Genomic DNA, 9,392 nt, shown 5'->3' on the forward strand with positions numbered 1-9,392 from the left:
GCAGTTCTATCTCCAGCATGGTGTCCTCTGTAAGACTCGGAGTGGCACTTGCGTAGGATCTGTTCCTGTTCATGCTCAGGTACACAAGATCTAATAACACCAACTACTCCTTCTTTATAAAGGTGTGGGTCGTCCCAAAAGTAATGTCTTAAATCATAGAAAAACTTTCTCTTTTGCTGGTATGTGAAACTAGGTGGTATAAATTTAGCAACAATGTAATTAGCATAATCAGAATACCATGGAGTATTACGTGAAACATTTATGACAGCTAATTGCTAATCAGGCAAGCTATCATCAATAGGCAGTGGGTCATCCAGAACATTTTCGAACCTAGACAAGTTGTCTGCAACGGGATTCTCAACCCCCTTTCTATCAATAATATGCAAATCAAATTCTTGAAACAAGAGAACCCATCTAATAAGCCTAGGTTTAGCATCTTTATTTTCCATAAGATATTTGATAGCAGCATGATCAGTATGAACGGTTACTTTGGAATCAACAATATAAGATCTAAACTTATCGCAAGCTAAAACAACTGCTAAGAATTCTTTTACAGTAGTAGCATAATTTCTCTTAGCACTATCTAGAGTTTTACTAGCGTAATGAATAACATTCAATTTCTTATCAACTCTTTGTCCTAGAACAGCACCAGCAACATAATCACTAGCATCGCACATAATTTTGAAGGGTAAATTCCAATCAGGCGGTTGAACAATAGGTGCCGAAATCAAGGCTTTCTTAAGTATTTTGAATTCTTCTACACAATCATCTTCAAAAACAAAAGGAACATATTTTTGCAAGAGATTAGTGAGAGGCCTAGAAATTTTAGAGAAGTCTTTAATAAACCTACTATAGAAACCAGCATGACCAAGGAAACTTTTCATACCTTTGATATCTTTAGGACACAACATCTTTTTAATAGCATCTACTTTAGCTTTATCAACTTTAATACTTCTTTTAGAAATATTATGCCCCAAGACAATACCTTCATTAACTATAAAGTGGCACTTCTCTCAATTCAAGACAAAGATTAGTTTCTTCACATCTCTGCAAAACTCGATCAAGGTTGCTTAAGCAATCATCAAAAGTAGTTCGTAAATGGAGAAATCATCCATGAAAACCTCAACAATCTATTCACAAAACTCAGAGAATATAGAAGACATACATCTTTGAAAGGTAGCAGGTGCATTGCATAAACCAAAAGTCATACATCTATAAGCGAAGGTACCGAAAGGGCAAGTGAACGTGGTATTTTCCTGATCATCTTTTGACACGGGTATATGAGAAAAACCAGCATAACCATCTAGAAAGCAAAAATGTGTATGTTTGGACAGCCTTTCTGGCATTTGATCAATAAAAGGTAGAGGGTAATGATCATTTCTAGTATCTTTGTTCAATTTGTGAAACTCAATTACAATTCTATAACCTGTAACAATTCATTGTGGAATCAATTCATTCTTATCATTAGGAACAACAATAATACCTCCCTTCTTAGGGACACAATGAACAGGGCTTACCCATCTACTATCAGCAATAGGATAAATTATACCTGCCTCCAAAAGCTTTAGTATTTCATTTGTTTCCACTTCTTTCATCTTAGGATTTAACCGTCGTCGGTGATCAACGACTGGTTTAGCATCATGCCTCCAAAAGCCTTAAGATCATACAGAGTATATCCAATAGCGGCACGGTGCTTCTTTAGAGTTTTCAATAATTTCTTTTCTTCATGCTTTGAAAGGTTAGCGCTAATAATAACAGGATATATCTTATTTTCACCAAGATAAGCATATTTCAAAGTATCAAGTAATTGTTTAAGCACAAACACGGGATCACCCTTGGGTGGAGGAGGATCCCCAAGGATTTCAATAGGCAAGTTGTGTTTCAAAACAGGCCCTTGATTAAAGAATATTTCATCTATTTCCCTTCTTTCATTCATAAACATATATTTTTCATGGTCTAGCAAATATTGTTCTAAAGGAACAGTAGGAGGCATGACAATAGAAGCAAGACCAATAATTTCATCCTTACTAGGCAATTCTTTATCATGGGGTTGTCTATGAAATTTACAGAAGTTAAAATCATGAGACATATCTCCTAAACCAACAGTAACAATATCTTTCTCGCTGTCTATCTTACCATCGGTATCCATCAAAGATTTAACACAATCAAACTTAAGGTTTATACCTGACTCCTTACCTTCGTCGAGTTCCCAATCTTTAGAGTTGCGTTTAATTCTTTCCAATAAATCCCATTTGAATTCAATATCCTTCTTAATAAAAGAACTAGTACAAGAAGTATCGAGCATGGATCGATCATTATGAGAAAGTCGAGCATAAAAATTCTGAATAATAATTCCTCCTGAGAGCTCATGATTGGAGTATGAATATAAAATTGACTTAAGCCTCCCCCAAGCTTGAGCGATACTTTCCCCTTCATGAGGACAAAAAGTATATATATAATTCCGATCACGATGAACCAGATGCATAGGATAAAACTTCTGATGAAATTCTAATTTCAATCGGTTGTAGTTCCATGATACAATATCATCACGTAGCCTATACCATGTCAACGCCTTTCCCTTCGAAGATAGAGGGAAGACCTTCTTCTTGACAACATCCTCGGGCAAACCTGCAGGCCTAAATAATCCACAAACTTCATCCACATAGATTAGGTGCATATCAGGATGTAATGTTCCATCTCCTACATAAGGATTAGCTAGCAGTTTCTCTATCATACCTGAAGGAATTTCATAATAAATATATTCAGTAGGTGCAGCAGGTTGAGGAGAAACTCTTTGCTCTTCCAGTTGAGGTGAAGATAACCCGAACAAGCCCCTCAAAGGATTATTTTCCATAGTGACAAGTGACAGTAAATTTCAGCACACTATAAATGTTTCCTTACCAAAGGCGCTTCACTCCCTGGCAACGGCGCCAGAAAAGAGTCTTGATGAACCACAAGTATAGGGGATCTATCTTAGTCCTTTCGATAAGTAAGAGTGTCGAACCCAATGTGGATCAGAAGGAAATGAGAAGCAGTTTTCACCAAGGTACTCTCTACAAGCACTGAAATTATCGGTAACAGATAGTTGTGTGATAAGATAATTCGTAATGGGTAACTAGTAACAAAAGTAAAAATAAAGTGCAGAAAGGTGGCCCAATCCTTTTTGTATCAAAGGACAAGCCTGCACGAACTCTTATATAAAGCAAAGCGCTCCGAGGACTCATGGGAATTGTTGTCAAGCTAGTTTTCATCATGCTCATATGATTCGTGTTCGTTACTTTGATAATTTGATATGTGGGTGGACCGGTGCTTGGGTGCTTCCCTCCCTTGAACAAGACTCCCACTTATGATTAACCCCTCTCGCAAGCATCTGCAACTACGAAATAAAAATTAAGATAAATCTAACCATAGCATGAAACATATGGATCCAAATCAGCCCCTTACGCAGCAATGCATACCTAGGGTTTTAGCTTCTGTCACTCTAGCAACCCATCATCTACTTTACCTCCCAATGCCTTCCCCTAGGCCCAAATCATGGTGAAGTGTCATATAGTCGACGTTCACATAACACCACTAGAGGAAAGACAACATACATCTCATCAAAATATCGAACGAATACCAAATTCACGTGATTACTTATAACAAGACTTCTCCCATGTCCTCAGGAACAAACGTAACTACTCACAAAGCATATTCATGTTCATAATCAGAGGAGTATTAATTATCATTAAGGATCTGAACATATGATCTTCCACCGAATAAACCAACTAGCATCAACTATAAGGAGTAATCAACACTACTAGCAACCCATAGGTACCAATCTGAGGTTTTGAGACAGAGATCGGATACAGGAGATGAACTAGCGTTTGATAGGAGATGGTTCTGGTGAAGATGTTGTTGGAGATTGACCCCCTCTCGATGAGAGGATCGTTGGTGATGACGATGGCTTCGATTTCCCCCTCCTGGAGGGATGTTTCCCTGGCAGAATAGCTCCTTCGGAACCCTAGATTGGTTCTGCCCAGGTTCCGCCTCGAGATGGCAGCGCTTCGTCTCGAAAGCTTCCTTCTTATTTTTTCCAGGTCAAAACTACTCTCCGTGAAGTTCCAGGACTTTTCAGAATAGGTATCTAATATTTGCTCTTTTCCAGTCTAGAATTCCAGCTGCCGGCATTCTCCCTCTTCATGTAAACTTTATAAAATAAGAGAGAAAAGGCATAAGTATTTTTTTGATAGAAAGACTATAAGGGAACCCCCTACAGTATAATTGGTGCAACAAACCCAAATTGCAAGTACCATGCCTTGAACCTGGGTGGGTGGGAAGGCATCAGCCCCTTCACACCACTAGGCTATGCCTTAGTCTGCAAAAGGCATAAGTATTGTGATATAATGTGTAATAACAGCCCATAATGCAATAAATATCTATATCTATACCTACTATTAAAGGGAGGTGATATTCTTGGTTTCGTCCTGCTCCAATTCATTTTACGTACACTATTTGGTTTTGTTACTTGGCATCCGTTTTGGCCCAACAGAGGAAGCCCATCTGATGGCGCACGCTATTTGGTTTCATTACTTGCCACCTGTTTTGGCCCAATGAAGGAAGCCCATCCTACGGCGCACTGTGGCCAGGTCCGGAGAGCTAGCAAAAAATAATATTGCTGGTGGGAGGGTTCGATCTCATAACCTGCCAATCGGCCACACATAGTTTGTCCAACTGACCTGGCTAGAGATATGAGAGGATTTTTTTCTCCCGTTGCAACGTACGGGCCCTTTTGCTAGTCAATATAAAAGCATGATTGAAAATGGATGTTTCACATGGTGGCTTTCAGTTTGGAGGCTTCTTTGTTGGCTAGATTTGGAGCTGCCTCCATTGGTGTTCGGCGTGAGGTTCAGCCCCTTGGGAGTAGAAGTTAGTGCAAGGCGAGCACTTTGTTGGAGAGGAGGCCTTCTCGCTACTTACTATGGAGGAGGCGAGGAGCCCAAGATGATCGTCTGTGATGGGAACCTTAGAACTATCGAGGCTTTCCTGAAAGAAAACCCCGTCCTCAAAGTCAATCGATGTCTCTGGGTCCTCGAGAAAGACCGGATCGTCGTCACGAGAATGGTCCTCTGGTTGAGGGGCGGGGCAGCTGATGCCCTCAATTTGGCATCTCCAGCTATGTTCAGAAAAATGGTTGAACCAATCAGTATTCAGGTGTAATATTCACGCTATGAACACAATTTTAAACTTACCCATTCAATAGGGTTGTAGCCCGAGTAGCCTTTCTAGTTTCTTAGGCGGGCGAACTCTTCTTCCTCGCCTTTGAATAGATCCGCCAATATGGTGACCATTGCTGTTGGATTGTTCGGGCCCTGTTGCTCGTAGCGGGCCATGTCGCTTGCCCCGTTATAGCTCCACACGGGGTGTGTCCTTTGTTGGAGAGGTTGCACGCATCGTTTGATCGCCGCGGCCATTATGTCAAGTATGGTCAATCCTCCATGGGCCAGCACCCTTACCTTCGCGGCCAGGCACTGTACCTTGGCAAACTCTTCCTAGGAAGGGCCCTTGGGATGCCAGTTAAGTCGTTTCTTAAGTAGGGCATCTGAATATACGGGCAAACCCTCTGAACTGGGTTGAACAGAGGGACATCTTCGATATAAAACCACTCCGAAGACCACTCTTCAGAGTCTCTCTTTGGAGTTCCAATGGGATATCTAGTACCGGCTATGCGACACACCTTAGCTCTGCCTACTTCAAAGATTGGCCCTCGATGGGTGCGAGGAATAAGGCAGAAAAACTTCCTCCATAGTTCGAAATGGGCCTCGCAGCCCAGGAACATCTCAAAGAGAGCAACAAAGCCGAAAATATGCAGAATTGATCCCGGGGTGAGGTGGTGGAGTTGGATCCCATAAAACTCTAGCAGGCCCCTTAAGAATGGGTGATTGGGGAATCCTAGACCTCTTAGAAGGAAGGATACAAAACATATCCTCTCATCCTTATTTGGATTGGGAAAGCTCTCTGCGAAGGCTTCACCATAGTCTGAAGTCAGTCCGGCGCGAACGGGCAAGAGATCTGCTGTTGGAGGTTGCATAGCTGAAGCTGCAATATGAGCAACTGGGCTAGTCACCAGGAGATGGCTGTGAGGACGCGATGATGAGCCAGGGATGCCGGCCATGAGGATTTTCTCTGGGCAGTGTGGGGTTCCTTTCTTGGGTATGGATGGACCACTTGATGCACCCTTGGCCTGTTTAATAGACATGTTTGTGGTCCTGGGGGGTGTTCTTGTAAGAAGACACAAGACTGCTCGCCTTCAAGTGGCTGCACAAAAATCGAGAGTCGCCTCTGACAAAGTTAATGGTAAGGGGGGCCCACCATGATTTGGTAGGTCGAGGAGTCATCGGAAACCGAATTGTTGAAGTTAGCCGAACAAGGTGAATATGAGGAACTCCCCTCGCAAGCCAAAGATTTTCAGAATCACGGGACGACCAACGGTTGTAGGCTCCGGCGTTGAAGGCAAGTTCGGGGGCTACTGAAGGAGTCCTGGATTAGGGGGTCCTCGGGATGTCAGCCTGTCTTGTATGGGCCGGATTGGTGGGTCGCATTGTATCTGAACCGAAGACCTTTTGTGCCTTGGTGTGCACCCCAAGTCAAGACGGAAGATCTAGAGTTTCCTTGATGTAAACGACTATCTGTAAACCCTAGCACCCCTTGTGTCTATATAAACCAGGGGGCTTGTTCCATAGAGGCTAGGAGAACAATCACCATCCTACTAGTTAGGGTTTATTTTGTCACATGTCATGGTAGATCTACTCTGTAACCCCCTTATACACAAGCAATACAATCAAGCAGGATGTAGGGTTTTACTTCTTAGAGAGGGCCTGAACCTGGGTAAACATCGTGTCCTACGTTATTGTTCCCCATCGATCCAAGGTCCATAGTTCAGGACCCCCTACCCGAGATCCGCCGGTTTTGACACCGACACAGTCTGCTCGCTGTCTATGGGCTCGTGTGCTAACGTATAGGGACCCTAATTAGGCAATTCCGGTTGTAGTAGATGCTCTTAGGCCAAATCCAATAGGCGACCCCATTTCATCTGGGTGTGTCCACTTTGATCCAAATGGACAAACCAATGGCCGAATGTGCGGGAGCACACTACTGCAGGATGCTGCTAGCGCGACACTACGATCAGAGACCGTTTGACGAAACTGTATGCGATGCATTAATCGCAAACGGTGATGTAAAAAACTGTCAAAAAGATGCAAAACGTTTGTGATGGCGGAGCCATCAAACACGGTTCCGATTTGTTGCGTGTGCGATGTAGGGCATACGGTTCAGTTCAATTAACTGTTTGCGATGAGGAAGAAGAACAGAAACGGGCAGCCAGATGAAGGCGTGTGCGATATACGGCATATAGTTCACTTGGATTAACTGTTTGTGATGAGGCAGAACAACAGAAATGGGCAGCCAGATGAAGGTGTGTGATTGAGGGCATACGCTTCATAAGGATTAACTGTTTGCGATTAGGCAATAGAACAGAAACGGTCAACCAGATCTAAGTGTCTATGATTGACGGCATACACTTCACACGGATGAACTGTTTGCGATTAGCCACAACAAACAGAAACAGTTAGATAGATCAACGTGTGTGCGCTAGACAGGCTCACATTCTAATTAAAAGAAGTGTGTGCGATGGTAATAACGAGCGCGCACGGTTGTTGGAACAAGACGTGCGTTGTCATCGTCTATTGTGGTGCACCCTATGGTGCAAACGCCACATACGCGACCGAGAAAGCATGCCCACGTTACGCCATCCGAGAATAGTGACACATTTACAAATTATAGAACCGTCAATAAATTTTGAGCCTGCGTCCCGTCACATTCCAAATTACTACCACGCTATATTTAATTGCGAACCTGTTGACACCAATCAAAACCTAAACGGTTTCCCACTTAGGAGCATATTAGTACTCGATTATAAATACTACTACTCTAAGATGACTGCACATTCCTCATCAACTCCTCATCCACAAAAACAAACAAGTCATTCATCATCGTTCCCTCGTGTCTGCCATGGCCAGTGTGAGTTCTGGGTCCAGAGAGTACCACCAGGGAGAGGCGAGCATAGAAGCGGAAGCACGAGAGATGTCCCGCCTCGCCATAAAAGCAGCAAACATGTCCCGCCACGCAGCCGTAGCAGCACAGAGGTCCCGCTATGCCACCGAAGCAGCACGAAGGTCCCGCCACGCCGTCGATGTAGCAGACTGGTCCGGCGGCACAGCAGAAGCAGCAGAGATATCCCACCGGGCCGCCAATGCAGCCGAGATGTCCTCCCACCCCACGGCAGCCTAAGAAAATGTCGCGCGTGAAGGCGAGGACTCTTACAGGCGCATGAATGCGATCGTCCATAGGCAGATGGATCAGATCTCCAGCTGGGCGAGGTTGCAGGATGAAATAAAAGTCTCATTTCAACAGGCTACCGGTGTCATCCGGCAACTAAGTGAGGGCAATGCGAAGCTCCGGGCCGAGCACGAGCTGCTGAGGGCGAAGATCGTCGGAAGTGCGGAGCAGCAGGAGGAGACCACTGCCTTGCTGAAGAGGACCAACATCATCGTCAAGAAACTTATGGACAAGAATGACATGCTCCGCATCGAGCGCCAAAGGCTGGTGGAGGAATTCATGGATGCTCTCAAGCAGCGTTTTGAGGACCCGAAAGAGCTCATCGCCACTCACCACAGATACTAGTTCTCGTGTCCTGTAGCAACGCATCAAGAGAGTAGAGATCAGCAAGCCAGATCATTGTCTTCCTTCTTCTTTTGCCCTTGTGTATTTCGGGCATTGCTGCATGTGGCTTTTTAAATTATCTTCCTAAATATGTAAGACAATTAGTATCCGTTGTCATCATCCTTATATTCATCAGTCTTGCTATAAGTTGCAGTCAATGCTATATATGTCCATCAGATCTTACATCAAGATCCGTGACAAACTTTATTTTCAGATTTTCTTTTTCTATCTTAAATCTTAGTCGAGTCAGACATAGCCACGCCATGAAACAGGGGCTCGGGCGCCATTAATGGAGACGTTGGGAGGGAGGTGGGCGCGGATAGAGGTCAAAGGGCTCTCCTCCCGATGAGCACACATGGGGGTCTGATCGCACGCCTCCCGAACTCAAATAGCTAGCCCGCATGGCACCTCCTAGCCAATAAAAACGGGGACGCGTGGCGGCACGTAGATGGTAAGTAGAACGCCCACGGTTTCAATAATACTTGTGTTTCCGATTTATTACATGCCAACACTTGTTTCAAAATGACTTCGTTGGTTGTTAATGTGTGCGCCTTCGCAAATCAGACAAAAAAATTACCGCAACATGTTGGTGGCATGTCATGACACCATGCCAAGTTTCATGATTTTCAGGC

This window comes from Triticum urartu, chromosome 5A, assembly GCF_056163025.1.
Source record: "Triticum urartu cultivar PI428250 chromosome 5A, HENAU_Tu73, whole genome shotgun sequence".
NCBI classification, from domain to species: domain Eukaryota; kingdom Viridiplantae; phylum Streptophyta; class Magnoliopsida; order Poales; family Poaceae; genus Triticum; species Triticum urartu.